Genomic DNA, 23,078 nt, shown 5'->3' with positions numbered 1-23,078 from the left:
ATTTTGGCATTTCAAATGAGAGAATATATCAGGTTTAAAATGTTTCTGTTTGCTCAGCCCTGGTTGCTGCTGTTCATTATTGTCTGGCAAAGGACCAGCTAGCTGGGAGATCTTTCAATATCAGTGAGTAACACATAAAGGTGACTAACACCTTTAACACTTTGTCTAAAAAGCCACAGAATGAGGAAGCATTCACCACTTGGCCTTGTGAAAGTAAATTGAGAAATGTTACTGTTTTATACCCTTCAAAATGTTCAGTCTTATGTATTAAAATATTCAAAGTTAATTGTTTTTATTTTGACACAAACAAGTCCCAAATCCCAAACCAAAAATCCTAGCAATTGTCCAGTCATAGTTTAGCAACCATAACTACCCAGAGCAGGCCTGTCAAGCTTTGGATTTTTCCACATGTTGAAGTGGGGCTTTAGTAGGAGCAACACTCCATATGTAAAGAGTTTGGATGATGGTTTCTTTTTTTTTACCCTCTTCAAAACCAAAAATACAAGAGCAAAAGTGTAAAAAAATATTATACAGTATGTTTGTCTGCTCTAACGTCAGCTGCAAACGTTAGCATGTTAAGCTAACTAGCTTATTACCCACAATAGTAATGCAACCCAGCCTTACTTCCATGGCCAGGAGGATTTCATACTACATTATTGTAAGGGGTAATGTGTGTACCAACAAAAGACTTGTTCACAACTAGCACATCCACTGTGTAGTATTTCCCCACTGAACTGGTCCTAGATGCTACAGATTGTAAGCTAAATATCAGTGGCTCTGTTTTGCTCTATTACATTCCAGGCGCCAGACTCACAGCTGATGTAGAGTTACCTTTGCAAACACATTGGTTAGTCCTTTTGGTCATGTTTGAAAATACAAACAATAAAGTATAAATCTAATCTTTGTCTTTCTTGTCCAAGCATGTAAGCTAAGTACCTGAACAATGTTATGTTAGAATTAAATAACTTAATCATAAATCTTACATTTCCACCTAACATTCTTATAGGGCTAGTTTCAGTATTATGTGAATGATACTTTTTGGTTTCTCATTTTATGTGATTTACAGAGCTGGTATGCTGTGGTAGACAAAGAAGGCAATTTAATATCAGTTGGACCTTTATAAAGTTATAATCTCAAAGACCTCTCTTCCTGAATCCTGCTTTTGTCTATCTGAAATCAAGTACCTATTGTTTAAAAAATGACTTACAGTATGCAATAAATGAAAAGTTTGCCAGGTGTAGCAACAGTAACTAAGGGCTCATCGAATGGTCAATTATAAGCAAAATTTTACTTGATGAGTCCATTGCTGTTTTGAAAAGGGGATTACTAGAGTGTATAATATGTTATTGCTGATGTGTTTGGATGCGTACACCTGGGCAAAATCAGACAGTGGATCAGTGTCATTGGGTCTGTACACCAATGTCTTTTGAATGTAATACTGGATCAGCTTTCACCCAACCATGTCTGTCAAACTGAAGCACAACCCCACTTATTTAGCTTTCTACTGACTGTACAGCCCTCAACATTGTGTTTAGAACTAGAAAAAGTACTAAGTCTACAGTCCCTCTGAGGCATGTCTGCCTGCATGCACACACTCGCACACTCACAGAGAAACTGAGATGTGGAAGGCTCCAGCAGATCCTCAGGCCTGCTCAGCTCTCATTTGAACAAATCCCTGGAAGCCATGGCCTGGGCTCAGTGAAGGCCCTCACTGTGCCAGCTCCCACATTCAAGCTGCATTCTCTCATTCCACCATCAGTGTCAAGGGACCAGGAAATCCATCAGCTCACAATACAGTAAAAATTATACATATTTCACTTTATCCAGTATTTACGGTGGCCCTGAAGTGCAAACCACAACAGCAATTCACACAATGGTGAATTGGTTCAGTGCAGCCGCAATGCTGAGAGAACAAGCGTCCAGCCTGTCAGCGTAAATGGGTTTTCAGTTTTACAGGCGGCAGGAAGAATGAGAGTGAAGAAGAGGGATCTGGATCGTTAACATTGTGTCTGCTGCTTCAAGCCAGTATGATTGACTCCGGCCCAGACAGGTGCCAGGTTTATGTAAAGTATAATGTGCATGTCTCTCAGTGTTCTTGACTGTGAAAGGGCACAAGTTGCACATAAATGTGGGCTTTTTTCCCCACTGATGCTGATGAGGTTATGTTGAAATCCTTGGGTCAGGGTTGCACTCATTGTACACTGGTTATTTCATGTCAGAAAGCCTCTCCAAACCTTTAAACTCATCATTTATTTAAGGACCTCTTCTTTGCCTTGTCAAGCTGCGGCCTTGCTTCTGGTGCCAGCATGTGCCCCAGTCTACATTTTTACATCTCACAAGGCTAACCTGTATTAATATTTCAAATCAGGAAAGCAAACAGGCCCCAGTCCATCATTTGATTGGCAGTTGAGGTGATGCAGCATTGAGAGATTATTGATGCATTGTTATGGGGTTAGGTTTTGGCTGCTGCAAAATAGAAAAATGAAATAAAAGCAGCAAACATTTGTCCATCAATTTTGCAGAGTTTAATTAAATAACTTGGGTTGTGAAGCTTCAGGCTGATTCCAAGTGGCACAGATGTCCCATGAATAAAACATGGACTCTGTGAACAAATATTAGCACTTGCAGTTATGATTCTTTTCTTGTTAGTGTTTGGCAATGTCAAACATGCGCTTTTGGTGTTGCTATGCGATTGTGATTATAATTGGCCACGTTGAAAACACACAAGCTGTGACACATGACTTAAACGGGGAAGAAAGAAGCAATCCATTAAGATTGGCATGTTATTTTTGCAAAAGATTATCTTTATTTATTCCTCTTCTGGATTGGATCACATTCACAGTCAGTGTTATTTTGTAATCACATCCAAATCAGCCCATGCTAATTCCAGCCACTCGTACTGCATCTGTGCAGGCAGGAATGAAAATGAGATGCCAAATGTCAAAATGAGTATGCGTGAGATTGATGCCATGTAAGTGTAAGCATCTAAGAATTCTAAAAGATTGCAACCACTCTAGGACCAATTCCTTTATCCTTCTACCTAATGCAGTCTACACTTTCTGACAGATTAAGTAATCTTACAGATCAAGTTGAGCTGACTGAGGTATGACTATGCATCTTAACACCGCAGTCTAAACTTTACTATCCTGCCGCAGCTTGCAGGTGAGATAAAACTGATTGAGAACGTTATCACATGTTATTGTCAGAACAATGTTTAAGGAAGAGAGGAGTTATTGCTGTTCCTCTTGCCATACAACATCTTCTGACAGTGATTATATTGCAGAATTATTAAACTTGGAGCCTTTACATCTTTGGATTCAATAAATGAATAAGCTTAAAGCAGCTATATTTTTATAATAACAATGAGACAATGTAAAAGAGGACGCTCCTAGAGATGAGCCTACAGTGAATTATCACCTGAATCTGCAACTTCCCTCGGCTTTACGAAGCGTCCATTCCATCAGGTTCACATTTGTGGTTTTGAGTGAAATGCTTCAACAACTATTGGATGGATTCTCAAGAAATTTGGAACATAAATTCATTCATATTTCACTTTTTGAATAACTTTTGATCCCTTAGTGTTTCACCTAGCATCATAATCACATCAAAAAGTTTCCAATACTTGATGATGCTTTATGACCAGATTCCTGCAAAAGTAATGATGTTCCCATCGGACTCAGCTGCACTTTGTTTAGTGCTTATTAGCAACTGTTAGCATGCTACCACACTAAACTGAAAAGATGAACATGTCAAACGTTATACCTGCTAAACATCAACATGTTAGCATTGTCACCATGAGGATATTAGCATGCTACATTTTGATCAAAATAGTCAATACAAAATCATGGGGATAGGATTTGTTGGATTGCATTAGACTATACAGGTTCACAGATGTACCAAATTGTCTAATAACCTGGCTAATTCCATGGCCAGCCTCATAACTACAGACAACTCACAAAATCAGCATAAATAATGCAATGTTTTTCCAATGGTTTGACTAGCTGTTTATCTTGACTGTAAAGTTAAGCAGGAAAGGGGATCAAAGTACTGACTTTATTTTGCATAACCCTTTTTAGCTGAATGGAGCAACAGTGACCGTCTCTATCTCTGTCTCTCTCTCTCTCTCTCTCTCTCTCTCTCTCTCTCTCTCTCTCTCTCTCCCTCTCTCCCTCCCTCCCTAGGTGGTCCCGCCTTATGACAAAGTTTGTATATTGTGTTTTCCAAGAGGCCATGAGAAATGACATCCCAGTGGATGCCACTGACAGAGCACATGTCTGGCCCATGATGACTGACTCTGTTAACACGTCGGGTGGACAACTAAAAGAAAAAAACAAAAACAAATATTATCATTCAAATGAATAGTGTTGCATCGCATTCTTTCCATTTGTCCTTGTCCAGTTGGCACTTTTTTTTTTTACAGTTTCATGATGAATTTCTTGTTTTTTCACTGCTTGTCGACTTAAACATGTTGCAGGGAGGTCACTGACATTCTCAATGGGCTTAATGGGTTGATGCAGTTTTTCATTTTATTTAAAATTTGGACTGATTGACAAGTTAAGTACTTTGCGGAAACACATTCAAATGTCAGTTGCATTGAATGTGTTTTTCAGTTTCCAAATTAAAAGCTAAATAGTGTGAATATTCGATAACATGCTGAAGGTATCATGGATCATTCCAAGGCTCACTTCAATCACTTCAAATCTACTGACCTTTTATCAATCTACAATCTATTGCATAGTTGATGATCATATGGATCAAATCTTTAAACAAGTTATGTTACATGATATGCCATTTTTCAACATGGGGGTATTTAAAATGTTGATAAAGGAGGATCAGTGTTGTTTGTGCTGGAGCTGAGCTGCTGTCAGAGACGGATGGGGTTTACGTGGACTGGGGTTAACCGACTGCCTTGTGCACAGATGCTGTGTGTGGGCCTGACTAATGAGGGTCAACACAGGCCACCGGTCAGTGGGTGGATGTCATACTCTGATTATGGAAATACACAATCCTGGTGCATTCAGAAAATAAGCACAACAAAGAGAGGTGCTATAGCCTCCTGATAATTGCTACAAAGGGAGGGGTGGGGGGGGGGGAGCGACAGGAAATAAATAAATCAGAAAATGAATTTATTAATGAGAAACAAAATTCACCATGTAATATTTATATGCGGAAGCTGAGAGCTAATTGAAGGCATCTTTATCTTTCTCCCTCAAGTAATTGTGTTTTTTGAACCAAGACAAATTCAATCAGCTCCCCGCTGACTCACGCAGCCCAAAACACTCCTTCCTAATCAGGAAAAGAAAAAATATCTAAAGTTTTGTCACTTTTTTTTATTAAGTGGATACCACCCTGAGGTGTCCTTCACCTTCCTTGCAGTGAAAATGTCCTCCTTCATGTTCTCAACAGGAGGTCTTCCCTCCTTCTCTGTTGCCGTCTCTTTGACACAACTCATCCCGAGCTTGTTTTCACGTCTCCCATGATGAGGACATTAGCATTGTGGCAGGCGAGAGGCGTTTGAAAAAATGGATTCAATTGCCCTCTCTCTGCAGAGGTTATGTTTTCTCATGCTGAGTCTTTATCACAGTGATGTTTACATTCATTAGCACTTGTCTGAAATGGGTCACAATCTCTTTCCCCCTCGCTTTCACGTGCCAACGTTGATATCCGCTTGACTCTGTACTGCAAACAGATGCTATCGAGCTAAGAAAATGTTTTGTCTGCCTTCCATTAGCAAAGCCCAGGGCTCGGTCAAGACTTTACTTGTCAGAATGCACAGGAGGTATTGTAGTTTCAAGAGCACCAAGCACTGGCATGTGCATTAGTCTTTCTGGCCTTAAAGAGTCAGATCCGAATTACAAAGGGACATATTGTTCTGCTTTATCTCTTGCGGTATCTGTTCAGACAGAACATTTAGATTTTTTTCGCCACCCAAACACAATGGAAATGAATGGGATTTTTTTAGCGATTTGTAAAGAGTAGGCCCACCCAAATTAAATACAAAAAATGATATTTAAGTGGTGTCTAGCCACACATGATGGTTTTTATTTTGAGAGCCTTTGCGATTTCTACCTCTGCCCCAATTACATGGGAGATGAATAGGACTTCATTTGTGGTGCTTAATGGGTTTCAGAACTGTATCTGAAAAACTCAACTTTTTTCTAGAAACTCTTTTTTTCTTCATAATTTACAGACTGGAATGGCTTTCAACTCAATAAAGAGTCCATATGAAATCTGTATATGTACCACTGTGCTGCCAACCTGGTCTCACAGAATTCCGTGAAATGAACACGGCCCCTTAACTCAAAATCTGTGGCAGTTTCACGGAATCGCAAAAAAAATCCATGATGGGCCCACGGAATAATTCCGTGAAATGAACACGCTCCCTTAAGTTAAGGAAAACGTTGTGGGTGGGCTTACGTTTCCCATGACACGCGGGACACAATGGGACGGTTGAGTTTAGTAAATGTGACACGCGGAAATGTGACACGCGGGACACGATCCCCGGTCTCATGGGTGAAAGTCCTGTGTTTGACCCATCCACCACCCCAACCAACCTCCCTAAGCGGGTTTTCGGGCTTTCATACTACTCGCTATCGTAGTCGCTCTTAATGCTACGTCATCTTCTCATTGACTTTACATTGGCATTGTTTTCCGTGGTGGCCACACAGAATTTTCACATATTCCGTGCCACCACCACGTAATGCGGTGTTAACAGTTTGTTATCATTTCACGGAATTCTGTGAGACCAGGCTGGTACTGCACATATCTCAAAACATACATAAAACACATAAAACTGACACTATCTGCATGTATATTGCACTATATGCAAGGCTAAATACAACTATTGTTAAGAAATGAAATATATATCTGTCACGTGGGTGAATTTACCCTTTAAGAAGCAGCTTTCTGAAGTCGCTAAATTTGTCGCAAGTTGCTTTTTAGAAATAATAGAAATAAAGTTGCTAACTGGAACGGATTACAGTTACCTTTATTTTGTAATAAAATTACGTAACGGCGTTACATGTAACTAGTTACTCCTCAACACTGCTGACTAATTGCGGACTGCTACTTGTTACCAAGGATGTCTGGTTAACGGTTATGTCTGTTTGGATTCCAACTTGGGAGGAAATAATTAAATTGTTTCTTTGGAGAAAAAAAGGCAACCACCTCCCACAACAGACACACACTCCACTCCCCTCTGCCAAAGCCTAGTCCCATTCCTAGCATACCAGCGTCCCCTGTATTTGATCGGATAGATTAAGTCATTAAGCATATCTGACACGAGCAATAGCCTTCCATGATAAGAGTTGTATGAGCCTCGTATGAGCCTCCCTGATGAAAGGGCCGTCTGATGGCTCAAGCAGGGTGGTGGTGGAGGGGAGGGGTTGTTGGGGCGGGGGGGTGGTGTTGGAGGCTTTCAGCAGGCATAGACCGGGGTCACTCCACGTCAGGCCTTATTAGGTCCCCATCAGCAAAATGCTGGCTGTCAGGCCACGCATTGAAATAGAGGAGGGCTCCTGGTGAGCCTTCTGCAGCTCAGCACCAACTTTCTGGCTAGATGGTCACGATCAAACCCATCTGGCCCAGCCCACAGCGATGCCTTGTGTCACTCCATTAAACAGAATGTATTACTGGTTTCACGCCACGTTAAGGAGGTGACAGGGAAAGTCAACTTGACCTTGAATGCTCCAGTGACTGTAATTCCTTCTCACATGTGTTAATCAAAAATCTAGTTAGATGTCAGTAATAAAATGGCACAAAGTTATTGGGGGTTTGCCGACCAACATGTCAAGAGTCAGCTTTAATGATGGTAAAAACAATTTTTTAAATCTTAACAAAACCTACCTTATATCAGAGTTAATGCAGAGAGGCTAATGCCTACCATTCACTTGAAGACTCTGAACAGACTTTGAAAAGACTAAAGTCTGACACCATCTCACATCTTATGTTGTCATAATATGTAAAGACTGGGGATCTTGCAGGGTTACAATTTGCAATACTACAACTAGATTCGTTTTGAAAAATTTAACCAAGCTAGCTAGCTACCGCTAGCATTAGCTGGTAACTTAAGGGAAAGTTTGCAGATTTTCTGTTGTGTTGTACATGCGGATGAATGGCAGCAGTACCCGGAGGTCCACGTTCATCCGATGGTAAAACTCCCGTTGGATGACGCGCTTTAGAAGGGTTGAAAATCAGCAACTTTCGTTATTTAGCGTTGAGTTTAGCCGTTGCAACCATAAACAACACTGGCTCTAGCCATTTGCTGCTTCCTGTTTGTTCCTGGAGGGAGCGCACCCATTGGTTGTTGACAATGTTCCGATATTCCGATATTGGAAATTAGTTTGTAACAGTGGAATCACTTGAAAAGTAGTTTGGTGTAAGGTCGCCATTAATCATATTTTGTATTATTTAACTGTGATTGTAAGTATGTAACTGTATGTTCAAGGTTACATCTAACAGACGTGCGTCTACTGTAGCTGATATGACCAGTGGAAACTTTTCCATCTGCATGTTTTTACCATCATTATTTTTGCTTTGTGTAGCCAAATAAGAGGACAAACTCTTCTAAATATTCATCAGCCCAAGAAAGCTGCATCTTGGCCAAAATAAACTGGAGACAAATGCCACATTCCTCTGTCTCATGACAGTACCAATTGACCAAGAGGTCATCTTTTCATTTCTCAGAAATGATGGATCCATTAATTTAAACAAGTTTTATTATTATGCTTCGCTGTTATGCTCTCTAAGTGAGGTTGAGTGACATTCATACACTGTAAGGGTTAAAAATGTGGAACGGACATCAAAATAATGAAACTTAATTTGAAAGGAAAATAATCAAATGCCTGGTGGATCCCAAAGAGCAATATTTGGTTTGGGCCTTGTGTATTTGAATTGTGAAGCTGAGTATCAGCTGCAGAACAGCGTACGTGCCGCAGTTAGAGAACTCACTGCCCCTTCACTCTCCCAACAAATACTGCTGTCATTACCATCCATAAGTTAAATGATAGCTTTTGCACGGTGCATTTGATTTGGGATACATGTATTATAAATAGCAATTTATCAGTTTATTACTGATCACATTCAAACTGAACATTCAGCCATGGTGCCCATAGGACGAATCCTGATTCAAATCAATACAATTCAAAAAACTTTATTTTTCCTCGAGGAGCATTTCCTGAGGCAGACATGGTAAAAAGAAACAGTATGCCCTGTTTAGGACAGTACCAAGTGATTTGCATTTAATGCCCCCAGCAGTTCAAACAATTCAATTTCTTTTTAACATATAAATTCAATTATTATTTAACATATAGCCTACCCGATGGAACATTTGCTACAGACATGGTTCCCAGAGGTTGAATCCTGTTGAGTGGTGATCCCCCGACTTTACCTCTAGCGCCACCGTGACATTAACATTTATAATTTTGAGTGAAATATCTCAACAATTATTGGGTGGATTTCCATTATATTTGGGACATGTTTGATTTGTATTAACTTCATTAACTTTATCTCTAACCTAGCCATCATCAGGTCAAAATTTTTATTTGACCAATTCTTTAGTTTACGACCAAAAGAATTGCAAAACTGACATTCCCGTCAGCCTCAGCTGTACTTTGTGTTTAGTGCTAATTAGTAAATGTTAGCCTGCTAACATGCTAAACTAAGATAGCAAACATGGTAAGCATTACACCTGCTCAACATTAGCATGTTCTCACTGTCATTATGAGCATGTTTGCATGCTGATGTGATGCTAAATTAGCTAGTATCCTCACTGGGCCATTTGTGTGGTTTCGACATCTAGTCTTCTTTTCCATAAGTGCAAATTGGTTAAATGTCCCAGTTGGACATGACAGTGTGATAGTGAGCCAGGGTGCACAATACCACAACCCTGTAATTGAAGCAGCTAACTGGATCAGCCATCATTCATTTTATTCTTCAAAACTGTGCTCTTACTACTGCGAGATGTCAAGATGTCTTCTGTGAAAAAGGCCTATTCTCAAAGTTGCTAGACCTGAACAGGGCTGGAATAGCAACTATAGTATTATGATCTTATACATTGTTTCAAACTATCTTTATACATCTAAAGGCGTTTATGTTTAGAGAAAGCCAATATTTGCCCGTTTGTTACCATCTGTAATGATGATAATGAATACGAAGCTGTCTCATTTGTGGAGGTGAAACCTATGCAAAAATCGTTTCCTCACAATGTTGGGGGTGAAGTCGATCTTTCCTTCTTTTGAGAAAAGCTCAATATGTGTCTACACATAATTCACAATTTGTGATATCATCCATGTAGGTAGTAAAGTTTTTGGGGGAGCAAAAAGTGGACATATGCCTTAATATTGACTTCACTGTTACAGAACCACTGCGGTGCTCAGCAGTAGGACAACAGAAGCCAAGATAACTCAGTGGTTGGAAGGCAGTTAAATCAGTAAAACCGCAAGTCTAGAAAGACAACCTGACTGCTTTTCCACCCACACCAAGGATCCAATAACAAACTCACTCTGCAAATTCCCCCGATGACAGCCGGCTCCTAATAAGTTGATGGCCCCACTGCTTCTGTATGTGGGCCAAGGCAACGAAACCAGAGAACGGTCAATCTGTGCTACCGGTGCCAGCTCAGACCATGGCCCCTTTACCATCTCTCTGGATCCGACTTACCCACCCATACTACTAGAACAGTTATCTGTAGAATGCAGAATGTCCACAGGAGAGTGTTACTCACCAACGATTAATGAATGATTCATATGTGGTGGCTTTGTGAGATGACAATAAATATGTGGGTAGCCATGAGAAGATGATGTGTATGAGTTTTGCAGCATAATACAGAATATTGTAAGTCATTCTGCCCTTTAAAAGGATAAACTGTGCATGTTTCTTTTCCTGCTGGAGTCTCACATTACATATACAACACATGATAGTAGTATCAGTTGAAACATAGTTGTGGTACTAAGCATGTTTGCAATACTCTGAACTAGTCAGGCTGATTAAAACATATTGGATTGATTTGACTGGTGGGCATTTTATGGTCTTCTCAACTATTTAGTAACACATATTTTCTGTTTAAAAAATGTGTTGTTCTTAACTCTCTCTTTTGGCCATCTCTGGCACTCTGTCAAAGTATGTTGGCCCAAAATAACATCACGGCGGTTTTCCGAAGCTTTTTGGGTTGCTTCATTACTGGAGGTTAGCAGCAGAACATCTTTTTGTGCAATGTGTTTTAATTTTGATGGAAAATTAATATATCCACCATTATCAATAACTTATATCATAATTATATTATCATTTTTCTTATGCAAAACAGCTATTTTGTATATATTTGTTTCTGTATTTATTGTTTATTTCATATGAATAATATGTTTGTTTGTTTATGTATCACCAATCACCAAGGCAAATTCCACGTAAGTGTAAGTTATTGTGGCAATAAACCCTTTTCTGATTCTGATTCTTATAATAATTATCACATCAATTACAAGACATTTTCAGATTAATTAAATGAATACACGGTGATAATTAGGTAAATCCAGGGTAATACTGCTAATACAAGCTAATACTTATTCAACCAAGCCAAATGGTGACAGTTGTGGACGTTGACATCTTCACTCTGATCACTAGGGGCAGAAATACTAATAATATGTATGTCGAAATGTGCACACAGAACTGAGTTGACAAACAAATTGTAGGCTGTAGCTGTGTACACTGCGAAAACCATAAAGCGCTGAACAACTCTTTTTTTTAGTGCCATGATGAAAAGACGTGATTAATATGATCTGCGGCTGACTTGGACAGGCTTCTGTAACTGTACCTTGAACACATGTTTTTGCTGAGGAGTTGAAAGATGGCACTCTCAGGGCCAGAATTGACTGCCTCCAACCTTGAGGAGACATTACTCTGATTTACTTCCCCTCTCAATTGTGCCGCAAATGTTTTATGCCTCAAGGCTCCAGCAGAGAGGGTTAAAACGGAGAGTTAAGAGGGGAAAGACAGGGAGACCCAGAGAGCAGTCTTTAGCATTGTTTATTTTCACAGGAACATTCCAGGAGTTGACAACTATTCCCTTGTCTGGAGAGCGGAATCACAGTGCAATTTTCCAGACTCTAGACACAGTGTGTGAAACTCCCACTATGACTACTCTTAGAAAATGAAGAATGAGTCTCTTATTCACACTTCCACAGTGATGATAGTGGCTGAATACTCACTAGGAAGGGTTATACAGCTTGGTAACTCTCATTCATACAGTGATGAGGTAAAAGATAAGGTGTGTGTAAAAAAAAAAAAATTTAAAAATGCAATTCTTGTAGTAAATCATTTCAAAATTCATTCCAGTGTGCTTTACTCTAGTTCACTGCTGTTTTTTTTTTTCTAAGAGGAACGACAACCTAAGGCGTTTCTGTTGCTGCCACAGAGAGTTTGAGATCTATATTTGAATTTTAGGCTAGCATTCCAGTGTCCACTCTCCACGTGGCCGCCACACCGGGTTCCTAAAAATGTCAGGGTAACCAGATCGTTACACACTTGAGTCCAGTTACACCTCCATTAACGACCGTGAAAAGGATCCACACGCTGACCCCAGAAAAGAGCCCCGAATTAGCATACATATTTAAAGAGCCTGGTCTTTGGTTGCAGGAAGGTGTTTCACAAGATTCACACCCAAGCTTTCACTACACTGTCACTGGTCCGATTCAGACTAAAATATTAAAGAAATAGTTTGACAGTTTTGCTTATGTTCTTTTTTGCTGATAGTGAAATGCGACGAGCGATACCACTGTCTCATTTGTATGGTGAATATATATTAATAGAATTTTAGAAACAGGCTAAATGAATCCACGGCAATGCTCCGGGTGAAGTTCAAATTTGAATAGAACTTTGACAAGCAAATTAGCACTTTTGCCCAATTCAAAATAAAGGAAGCTATTGTAGCTTATTAGTGGTGTTGCACAGAAAATTTCTATGACAAAGTAATGTTTGCAGACAGTTATGACACAGTAGTTGATGGTAAAAACGAATCTAACAAGCTAACAAGTTTGCTAACTGACCGTTAGCTGGTTAGCACAGAGAGCTTTATTTTCCCTTTTCAATACGCTTTTATTGAACAAAATGGTGTGCAATGGCAAAAAAATAAAATACTAATGGGAAGTAAACAGAACTGTAGGGAGAAAATAGAGAGAAGCTCTGGGAGCTATTGTGACTGATAAACGCTAGCCCGGTTGAGCTGGCTAGCAAGTTGATGGTTAGCTTGGCAGCTATAGTAGTTCACCAGCCCTGCAAGTAGTCACTACGTCACCAAGCTTCCAGTCCCACCTATTTTGCATGGACAAATTAATGTCACTTTGTGGTGTGACTGTTGCCTATGGGCTACAGACAGTTAGCTTAGTTTAGCATAATAATAACAATCACTCAATGAAGTATTCCGTATTCCGCCGCAGGCTAAAAACACATCTCTGCCGACTGCACCTTGGATAAAAAAAAATGACAACCATTTTTTATGCAAAGCTACTTGGACCACACAAATGTTACTAGAGTGCAAGCTGAGAAACTTCAGAAAAGAAAATAAAGGATAAAATATGAATTACTAAACAGACATTAATTAAGAAGTTCCCCATACTTTTAGAGTTATGCAGCACATTCGCCAGGAGTCATTCTTGATGCCTACTATCTCAAACATCTCTCTCAGATAAGGCCAAGGATGATTGGGAATGTCTTGTTGCTTGTTTGCCGAATCTCTGGGATCGCCGTTTTCTTCATTTTCAATCATGACGCCGTCCATACTACTATGTGCTAATGTTACCGCCATCAAGCCGCAATGATTTGCGAATGAATGCCGCCGAATCTGTCGAGCAACGTAGATTCCCATCCAATTAGATTGAATTCGGTATTGATGATGCGAAAAATAATAACGATTAACTCCACTGAAATTATTTGAAACTAACAAAGTACAAATACTTTGTTACTGTACTCAAGTAGATTTTTCAGATATTTTTACTTTACTATTTATTTTGTGCTGACTTTTTACTTTTACTCTTTACATTTTTAACACGAATATCGGTACTTTCTACTTTACATTTGACAAAATTAGCTTGTTACTTTAGTATCTCTGCATACGGATACATTTTGGAGTTAGCTTATTATGGAATTGAGAGCACATAGCCCTGGGCTTGCATGACTTTTTCGGACATCCTTGAGCAGGAATGTTCAGGGGGAAAAAAATCAGTTATTCTGTAAAACTTAAAATATAGCTTCCCATTTAAATGTATTTATTAATATTCTTTTGAGGCATTTTGAGGTGAGTAGGGATGTGCAGTTGCTGGCTAAGTAATGATGTAAGTATGATGTAACAGAGAAAATAGCACAGGCTCACAAATATGGAAAGTAACTGGTGTGTTCAGTCACTGAGGTTTAGAGGGTCAAACAGTTAATCCACATATCCCTGAGGGCTCAGTGTTGTTCCAGGATGTAGCTGTACCCCATGTGCATCATCCAAATGTTCCCCATTGTCTTGAACTGCAATGACTTATAATCATGAGGGACATAAACATTCTGACCTCTGCTCTCTCATGTCTGCTAGTCAATCACAGTATGTCTGAATACATATTTCAGACTATCCATTATGGCTACCATCTGGAAACTCAAGCAGCACATTTGTGATTTATGTTTCCTATCGTCTTCAGCTTTAAGCCTCATGAAGGAATTGTTGTGGACTTAGCAACTGAAAAGAAACATTATCAGCAGACTATTAAACAGTGTTCTGCCAACAGTAGGTGGCGAGAAAAAAACAAAGGCTTGTCTTAAGGCAAGCTGGTAGGAAATGTTTTCTTTTTCAACGTGTGTTATACCCCCCTGGAGATAAAAAAAAAAAAAAAGGACCAGAAAGAAAGAGGGTGAGTTGTTGAAAAGCATGAAAAAGTTTACTCAGCCCCAGGTGCAGGGTGTCCTCTGCTGATGCCTTTTCACAAACACTTTGTTCATTTGTCTGGTTGATGGGGTGGCTGGACAGCTTACTGGACGGCTGCCTGGTCACTGGGCCAACTCCTGAGTGGAACATCAAACTAACATGAACTACACCCCCATCCATTTTCTCTGTCCTTCTGTGCACACTTGTAGTGTGACAAATCAGGCTGCATTTTAGATGTTGCATGAAGCTAACATTCTTAAAGTGTCCAATAAGTTGAGTCTATTTGTCACCACTGTCTGTCATTGCCCTAGTAAGTGCCATGATTTCTTTGCCTTGGTAAAAAGAGGTACGCCTTCCTTGCTGTGCTTCCCAAATGTGTGCAAACCAGTAAATGGATGCCACCTCTGGGCACTGCGTTTGTCTAGCCAAAGCCCCCCAGGGCTCAGTGGGTACTGCGTCTCACTGCTGGCACAGACACGCCATTCTCTGTTTGATTCTTTAGTTTCAAAGAGCCTTGCTGGGTGTAAGCCGTCTCCTCTCATTGTTGGGGGATGTTGCGGCGGGGTAGGGGGTTTACAAAAGTGTGTTACCAGACCATGCCCATCATCCCTCCACAGCTTCAGCTGACAACAGCTCCAGCAGAGTGGCTGCTGCCATCTTTATTTACAGTGCTTTGGTCCATGTTGCATCGTTAACAGCCTTCTATTGACTGTTCTGTTCAGCGCATATCAGCAGGGGTCAATTAATGAGCGGCCCCTGACCATTAGATCCCAATTATGGCTTTCAGAGCACTCCACCATGTGCCCCTCAAATACCCTGCTCCATTTGACTGATAATTGTGTAATTAGAGTCTGTATCAATAATTGAAGCACCAACGGGGACATGTATTATTCTCATGTTTGCCTCATTTGCAGCAACATTTTTGCTAATGATGGGCTGAGGCGTGCACCTATCTGCATTATTTATTAGAATTACAAAAGCCTCTCATATCGCTAACATGACATGCAATAATAGTTGCTATACTCGCAGTAATAACAGTATTCAGATTTTTTTCTTAAAGGGGTGATAGAATGCAAAACCGATTTTACCTTGTCATAGTTGAATAACGACAGTTCGGTGGGTAAATAGGACATACATAGAAGCTCAAAATCCCATTGATACCCCTTTACTATGCAAATCTCACATTTTGAAACTGCCACTGAAAACGGGCGAATCTGAACAAAGCTAAAAGTTGACGTCAACATCTCAACTCCTAGTCTTTGTCACGCCCCAACATTTGCATAGGCTACACCACTGACCTGAGGTCAGCTTAGTCTTCTGATTCTAGCTAGGTCATGCAGATCTCCAGAGGTCCGCTATTTAATTACTAAATTCACTTCTGAGACTTTTTATGCGAGAAATCAACTATGTAGAGGTCAAATATGGGCCGTTTTACGAAAATTGATGGCTAATTGCAAATTTTGTCCAACTGTGTGTGGCAGTTCAGCAGGAGTGCAGCAGGCTACGTGACAGCGGCCGGTGCTGCCTCGCCGCCCGGCGTGTCCTACTTCATAGACTCTGGCTCGCTGTGAGCTAGCTGGATCTCCGTCACGAAGGGAAGGCAGTGGCGCTCCATTCCCGCGCAAAGTCACCATTTCTGGGTTACTGGACTACAAAATGCCGAGGCCCTGATGGAGCTCCAGGGCCTGCAGCTAGCCATGATCTTTACCCATTGGATTGAAGGGACAGTAGCAGCTAACGTTCACAAAAATGCATTAAATTGAAATTGGACACCATTGTTAGCTTTATAAGACCTTGGGGTAGATGTTATATAAGTGGCGTGACGAAATTCAAACTGTAAATATACTCTAATTATGCCGAACGTGAAGCTAACTAGCCGCGATCTGTACACATAGGATTGAAGGGACAGTAGCAGCTAACGAAATCCCTAATGTTCACAAAAATGCATTAAATTGAAATCGGACACCGTTGTTAGCTTTATAAGACCTTGGGGTATATGTTATATAAGTGGCGTGACGAAATTCAAACTGTAAATATACTCTAGTTATGCCGGCAGCTGGCAGCCAGCCAGCTCCGCGGAGCCCCGAGTCCCGGTAGTCCAGTAACCGAGAAACGGTGACTTTCACTGGGTATGGAGGTTGCCGCTTTCTCGTCAGACTGTGTGGAGCTCCTAGCTAAAGTCCGACACGTCTTACCAAATTTGCAATTAGCCATCAATTTTCGTAAAACTGCCCATATTTGAGCTTTCTATAGTTGATTTCTCGCTTAAAAAAGTCTCAGAAGTGAATTTAATAACGAAATAGCCTGACAAACAATGTATAACTTTGCAGTGTCTGAAATATGAGACCTGCTGTCTCGTCTCCAATGTGTTTCTATGGGGTTCGCTCAAACCAATCAGCGCACAGCTCATCTAAATATTCATGAGCATACCATATTTGGAAGAAAAGCTCTTGTTCTAAATAGAGCCATATTCACAGGGTAGTTAAGGGCCTAATAAAATAGCATTCGGGCAATTTTCAGCCCAACCAATGTTACATACCCTATTAGGAGACCTTAAGGAACAGTGTAAAATATCCTATATAATCATTCTATCACCCCTTTAAGAAAAGTAGCCACAGCAGACAGACACAGTTAGTGACTAGCTGATTTTGCGCATAAATTAGCTACAGTAACGTATTCAGTCTCGTCACATGATCAAATAGAGCCTTGACATTGGACAACATCAACATACATATTACCCAGCAATCGTTATTACACATCTATATGACAAAAATACCAAAGAAAAGAAGAAATTATTCATTTCAGGGCTGCAAAATTGGCACCTTTCAGCAAAAAACACAATTTTAAAATCCAAATATGTGTGTGATTCGTGTTCGATCCGATGAGTTTATTTAATATTATTACGTTACATTTGTAGCAGACATTACATTAATTCTATGGTGAGTATTCCCCCTATATCATCATGCTTAAATCGACTTGTATATCCACATTTTAAAGCTGATATTTTAAAATAAATCTTCCCGGGACATCTTTGTCACCTTTTTTCTTTTTTTTTTTTTTACCCCTGATGAGTTTGCACCCCTGCAATTAACTGAATAGTTAAAAAAAATATATATATATTTATAGTTTTTTGTTTGTTTATGTAGAATAAGCATATCATGTTGCTGTAGATTGCTACTGACTATTTAACAAAAAGAAATACATAAAACATAGCTTTACCAGATGGGTTTGCCTTTTCAAGGGCATGTATAGCAAATGGCACTAAAGGACTTAAACCTACAACATTTCTTTTTGAAATGTAATAGAGTAGAACTATAAAGTAGCATACAATGGAATTACTCAGATAAAGTACAACTACTTTCAAATTAGACAAAAACTGCTAAATTGTCACATCCAAGGCCTTATTGTTAATTTTTGACATACAGCCATAAGAAGTCATTTGTATCAATAATACTCCAGTATTTGAACTTTGCCTTCAGGTAATGCATGACAAGGTGTCTATTTTTCTTTTCTTTTTTTCAAATAATGGAAATCTGGTATTGGAGTGACGCTCTTGTATTGCAGTATTCTGGAAATAGATATGGCTTAAAGCTTTCATACACACACAAAAATCCACACACAAAACACCGTGAAACACAGCCTGTTGCTCTTTTGAAAAGACCTCTGGGAAATTCAGTGCTAAGCACTTCCTCCAAACACAATGCCTGATTTTTCTTTGGTACTCTCCATAACCTGTATCCTGTGACAGCCTTTCCCCAATCATGATGTCAATAAACGTACGCCTCTGCCCTTGTTTTCCTTCTGTCCCATAAATGTTTGACAAGACAGCCTTATTAAGGGAGAGGAATGTTATTTTTCACTTTTCAGACTTCCTCAGGTACATTGTCTGTCACCGTCCCTTCAATAAATAATGGGTTGTACCACAATTTCCCATACAGTGCAGCTTCATGACATAAATATGAATACAGCTTTGACTTGACATGGGGTAATGAGACATTTGACAGCTATAACAGTCATATAGATGATGGTGCAGCAGTCTGCCTATAGTTTGGTAGAGTACGCTATGCAATCAAAAATCAAATCAGCGCAAGAACTTTTGGCAGAACTGTCCATAAGAAATTGCATATGGCACGCTTAGCTTATCTTGGACATACATGGAAATAAAACCACAGCCTGGAGAGAGAGAGAGAGAGAGAGAGAGAGGGGGGGGGAGAGAGAAAGAGAGAGAGAGAGAGAGAGAGAGAGAGAAATTCATTCTAATTGGGATATTTCTGCAGAACTGGGGAACAACTTGAGTACATTCTACTCTGGAGCAATGTTTTCAATGGAGCCAGAGCCCCATATTCTGTACTCAGGAGCACCACTGCCCACAGAGAAATCCCCTGGCAAAAAAACACTTCAAAACTGTGAGGGGAAGAGAAAGTAAGACACTGCAAGCATTATTACACCAGCCTGCAACAAATATCCATCCTAATTGCTCCACAATTTTATTAAATTAGCTATTATGCAGCAATTAAATAAGTTTAAGCCCCAACTCCAGTTACAGTTTTCAATGTGACTAATTAAAAACAAGGGAGCAGGAAAACCCCAGGCAGAAGCTTCCCCTAAGCTGGATCTCCAGCTCCCCCGCCATGACTTTATTTAGAGTGTCAATCACGGCAGAGTCAGAGGCAAGTCATTCAGGCTGCCTTTTTGATTCAACCTATTCACTCCCATAAGCCCTTTATCTAGACTGTCTCTGAATAGCTCCAATTGTCCTAAAGTTCCATGCAAGGGCATTCAGCAGGAGGGAAAAAAAGCCAGTCTTCCCAATATACTGCCCTACCCCTGTGCTTTACATTGCTCAAGGATGGTTACATAACATATTCATACACATTATCACATTCATTTACCCTGGTCAAAAAATGCCACTTTCATAAAAAAATCAAGATCAAGAATGTAGCAGTATATATGTTTTCCATTGCACCGTATGCAGTAGTGGTTACACTGTTCTTTAATCAAGGTCCATTTAGTGTGCTTTGGCCAAAGTCCAGCAACGCTGAAGCTGTTTCTGCCTTCCAGCTCAGGTCATTAGAGGTGTGATGCAAACTGGTGAACACGGAGTACAATAATGAGCCATGAAATGAAAGGGAAATTAATTGGACCCCAATAAAGTAAAGATTAACAGAGATGGATTATCCAGTCTGTTTGACTGTTTTTAGCAGCTTTAAAATAGTTTTTGTGTGTGCACTGAAATTAGCATGACTTATTGTAACAGCTGCTTAAACTGCAACAAAGTCATACGTATAGTATGACTTAGCTCTACATGCTCGAAACAATACTGCTATTTTTTTTTCATTGTGAACTGTTTTTGTTGGCTTTCCATTGTTGTGCAAGTTAGTTAACTAATTACTCAACAGCGAAAATAATTTGTCACATCACTTGGAAAATTACTTTTGCTTGTTGTTTACTTGTTCATTTGGAGTTGTGTTTTTGGCCACCTGGTGAATGCAAGTCCAATATTTACTGTCTTTTAACTTTGTGTTTAGTCTCTAACAACTCCTGAGGGAAATATTGTCTCTTTAGCTGCTAAATGCTCCACTATGTTCACCAGCTGGTCGCCAATAGTGTCTGTCTGCTAGGTTTTTTTTCTCTGAAAACAGCTGCCAGCCAGGGACTGACTGGGGCTAAAAAACAGCCCTGGACTTTCTCCGAAATAGGCCCATCATCCGGCCATTCGCCCCTAGCTGTGCGCTACAGACACTAGCCAGGATGTCCTGATACTATGCCACAATACTGTAGCCTATCAGACAAGGTATTCACAGCAAGTAACATCTCAAAACCAATGACGATAATTGGGGTTGTGTTTATTAATGAAGCCTCAGCCTTCAAATAAAAACAAAAAATGTACAATGCCATTACATCTGCATTGAAAATAAAATACAAATAATGAAATGTCACTGGCTACAGAAACCCCAAATTACACAAACTTATAATTACAAAACAGTACAGAGTATTACTGATCATCCTGGGACATCCTGGCACTTCCCTGCACTCCCCCTGTCACTCTCCCCTGCAACTATCTTCAACCTGAATAAACAAATGATTTTAAAGATAGGTTATTAGCTATTATTGATGATATCATGTAGTATGTGTTGCTTTGTGTTAAAAAATTAGCATTGAATAACCTATTTAATATTTTGTCAATGTCATATAACGCTCTTGATTCATATTAAGACTGTGAAATGATGAAAATGACTAGGCCCTATCAATTTTGTCTGTGAAGCTTTCACAAACAACCACCAGGTCTTTGCCAGTTCCACAATAGTAAACGCAAATATGAAAGACAAGGAAAATCTGCACTCTGATGGAAGTAGGGGTGCAAGATATATCGACTCAATATCGTTATCGCAATGTCACGTTGCGCAATATTATATCGAAAGTGTCGCAATAAAATATCGTTATCGCAATATCACGTTGCGCAATATTATATCGAAAGTGTCGCAATAAAATATCGTTATCGCAATATCACGTTGCACAATATTACATCAAAAGTGTCGCAATAAGTATGCAATATTTAGTTTATTTTGTGGAGCGCTGCGTCCCGTCCGTTGGCTGTGTGGCTTAGTTGTGTTTGATTTAGAGCCTGCTTGAAACGCTATAATGATCATCATTTCATTGGCCAGTTACCGTGCCACTTGCACATGTTAGTGCACGTCAGCGCACGGGTCCAGTACGTGACAAACCCTATGTAGCGTACCACGTGTGCATATTTCGACAGAGTGACAGTGTAGGTGAAGAAATGGATAGAGACAACAAAAGGGAATGAATCAGAGAAGCGAAAGAAAAGTTGTGTCCTGTTCTCTTTATTTATATATTTTATACTGTACAACCAGTAAAACATGTCCTGTTCTCTTTATTTGTATATTTTATACTGTCCAACCAGTAAAACATGTCCTGTTCTCTTTATTTATATATTTTATACTGTACAACCAGTAAAACATGTCCTGTTCTCTTTATTTATATATTTTATACTGTACAACCAGTAAAACATGTCCTGTTCTGTAGACATGGTCGTTATTTATTTATTTTATACTGTACAACCAGTAAAACATGTCCTGTTCTGTAGACATGGTCCTTATTTATTTATTTTATACTGTACAACCAGTAAAACATGTCCTGTTCTCTTTATATATTTTATACTGTACAACCAGTAAAACATGTCCTGTTCTGTAGACATGGTCCTTATTTATTTATTCATGCTGTACCAGTCCAATATGACAGTTATGTCAGTTGAAATAAACCTTGTGTTGTAAGAAAACTTGTTTAATTTGTTATGAATCTATTTTGATGCATTTTCCCATAACTTTTGTAATTTTACAGATGTTTAAAAAATATTGAAATTAATAACGATATCGCAATATTCATAATCAATATCGCAATGTCACATTTTGTTAATCGTGCAACCCTAGATGGAAGACAGACAGAAAGTGCAAGCTAGGATTTTTTGGTTAAACTTTTGGTTACATTTGGTGAATTATTGAGCCCCCTTCCCTGTTTGTTAGCACGTTTAGAGTGGTACCAATGCTGATGTTTAATTCAATACCATAGTCTTCATCATAGCAGCAAAAGTGAGCTCACTACAACCTCTCATATACAACAAAGTGAAATCGCAGTCAACCAGCGATTCATTTCTAACACGTTTAATGTTTCAAATTAACCTAACAGAAATAATTAAACACGTTAAGTTTGACAGCAGTAAATGGCACGATAATTTTCATAATCCTGATGCACACCCATGTTGATAGCTGACTATGCAATTCGCTAAGATAGGGATAAAGGCAGCCTATTATAATGTGTCCTGCTCCTGGCACTTACCAGTACCTCTTGCTGATGTGAAATTAACTCTGCTGTCTGTCCCTCATCATGACCAGGCTGTGGATGCTCAGGCTCTGTCCCTGCTGCCAGCTGCGGCTGAAAACGACTCTATGAGAGCGGTGAGAGTGAACCGAAACAGTACAGTTGTGGCTGGAGAGCTCAACAATGAGCTGAGACTCTCTATAAAGCTCCGTAAAGCTGAGCTGCAGATTCTGGGGATAATTCCCTGTAGGTTCATCACTACAAGCCACCCTTTTTACATTTTCACAATGTCATTTGATACATTATTATTAAAAAAATATCCATTATTGCCATTTAAAATTCTAAAGCA

General features: G+C 39.6%; 1 long non-coding RNA gene across 1 annotated transcript; it reads right to left on the bottom strand.

Moving 5' to 3' along the window:
* Nucleotides 1–21,155: 21,155 nt before the first annotated feature.
* Nucleotides 21,156–22,451, bottom strand: LOC118493934. Its single transcript, XR_004896001.1, has 2 exons — nucleotides 22,355–22,451; nucleotides 21,156–21,231 (listed from the first exon to the last, which is right to left on the bottom strand). It is a non-coding gene; the product is annotated as an uncharacterized LOC118493934 (long non-coding RNA).
* Nucleotides 22,452–23,078: the final 627 nt, after the last annotated feature.

This window comes from Sander lucioperca, chromosome 1 (genome assembly GCF_008315115.2).
Source record: "Sander lucioperca isolate FBNREF2018 chromosome 1, SLUC_FBN_1.2, whole genome shotgun sequence".
NCBI lineage: Eukaryota > Metazoa > Chordata > Actinopteri > Perciformes > Percidae > Sander > Sander lucioperca.
Note: the sequence above shows the minus strand (reverse complement) of the source record. Positions and strands in the feature narration are given on the sequence as shown.